A 2,350-nucleotide genomic window follows, 5' to 3' on the forward strand; every position below is an offset into this window, starting at 1 on the left:
AATTGGTCTGCTATTCTGGCCAGTTAAGGGAGCTCTGGGGTCTTTTGGCAGAGGATATACTTCAGCAACTTTCCACAAGTTCAGAAAGCAACAGGAAGTTAAAGAATGATTAAATATAATGAACAGCATCAGTAATATATGGTGCTGAGAGTCTGATTAACTTATTCTCCATATGATCAATTCCTGGTGATTTGTCCAGAGGTACACCAGCCAGCAGCCTGGCCACTTCCTCTGTGGCAGCACTGTGAAACGTGAAGGCTAGCAGGCGTTTTCTTATCCTGTTCTGTGACTTCACCACTCTACATGTTCATACCCTCTCTATACTTCCGAATCTTTTCAGAAAATAAGTTATTGAGATGGTTTGCAATGCCCTGAGGCTTTGTTAGGTTTTTACAATCAGCTACAATATTACATGGATAAGCCCTGCTGTTACGTCCCATGAGTACATTAACTGTCTTTCATACGACCTTCGAGTCTCTTGAATTCTCCATGGTATTAGTATTAGAAAGAAAAAACATATTTTTCTTTCTGTTAATCTTAACAACATGGTTTCTTAATTTCTTGTACACTTCTTTCTGAAGATAGTCCAAAAGCACCTGTAAAAATCTTAGCCTCATCTTGAAGGTGCATGGCCTCTTTAAATTCATCATCCACCCAAGGCACAGAGATGTACTTGACAGTGAAGCACCTAACTGGTGCATAATGGTTGGCAGCCATATTATAAAGTATCATAAAGTAATCCAAAGTGTCATCAACATTATCAAAGTGATAAGCTCTCATGGTGCACTTGCCTTTTCCTGTATAACATCCCAGTGGTTTAAAGTCTTTATGGCTTCTCCTATGTACAGTATGTGGTGACTTCTTGGGAACTTCAATGCTCCTTCATGACCTTAATACTAATAATATTATGGTCTGTGCAACCCCAAGTTACCGACCTAGCTGCTGTGTACTTCTTTGATGCATTAGTGAATATCAGGTCAATGCAAGTAGTTGTACCACGATCTTATCTGTTTGTACTGATATATGTTGTTCCTTTGACCATTTGAGTTAAATTGCACAAAAGCTTCATTCAGCTTATTCTTCAATAGAAGGGTATTGTTGTCACCAAAAGACAAATCTCCTTATCCTCTTCACATGCTGTTTCAATAGATCTAAACAAAGAATGGAAGTACTCACAGTCAGTGTTAGGCAGTCTGTAGATCACTGCAGCCAGGATTGGTTTGGTGAATGGCTAATATATCTGTGCCCATTGGATTTCAATGTTCTCTGGGTTGAGGTCAGCCCAAACCTGATATGGTAGATGGCTTTGAACGTAGATAGCCAACCCACCTCCCCGGCTGTTTCTTTTCTTCCTCAAGAGGTTATAATACTGATATTAAATATATTGATATTTAAAGGATTTGAGAAAGTTAAGCCAGTAATGGCAGGTCTCATTACAATAGGGCTGGTTTCTTCTTGGTCTGTCTAAAATGACATAACTGAGAAGGCCCAAACAAAAATACATTTAAAAAATACTTGAAATGCCTTTCTATACTCAAAATATTGTTGGAATACAGGCATATAGTGCATCTAGCAGGAAGGATTGTGATGGATTGTATCCAAATTTACAGTAGCTCTCTTGTGATAGGCCTAGTTTCTTCTTGATCTGTCTAAAACAGTGGTCTCCAACCCTGGTCCTGGAGAGCTACAGGGTCTGCTGGTTTTCATAGTGACTCTGCACTTCATGAATCAATTAGAGCAGTTGATTACACAGTTAACTCAACTCACCTGGTGTCTTGGGTCTCAATTGGGTGCTGATTTTAAGGTGAAAACAAAAACCAGCAAACCCTGTAGCTCTCCAGGACCAGGGTTGGAGACCACTGGTCTAAAAATTACACCATTCAAAAGAACCTAACAAGACACTAAAAATACATATATAATGTCCCCCTGCACTTAAAAATAGTTAAAAATTAAGGAATGTAGAGCATCTAGCAAGAAGGATTATGAGAGATTACATCCAAACATGCAGCTCATCAAAAAAAGCTCACCCTCAACCTTTTGTGATATGTTGTCTCTTTACCGTTGAAACAGATTATTCCAAATTGATTGATGTTCCAAAAATGCATGATTTTGATTTTGTGTGAGGAAATGGAGGAAGAGGATCTTTATGATTTTTGTCAATGTGGTATTTGGGCCACTGACCATTGACTGATCACTTCATGAGAGGATGTGACTGGTCACCAGGTTATGGAAGAACTGGCATCTGACAGAAACAATGGTTTACACCACCCACAGGAATAAGCTCATGTTGGATTGAACATGAGGCCGCTATCACTGTCATTCCTCTGAAAGAAATCAGTCATACATTTTG

The sequence above is a fragment of the Anguilla anguilla genome, chromosome 10 (assembly GCF_013347855.1).
Source record: "Anguilla anguilla isolate fAngAng1 chromosome 10, fAngAng1.pri, whole genome shotgun sequence".
Classification (NCBI taxonomy): domain Eukaryota; kingdom Metazoa; phylum Chordata; class Actinopteri; order Anguilliformes; family Anguillidae; genus Anguilla; species Anguilla anguilla.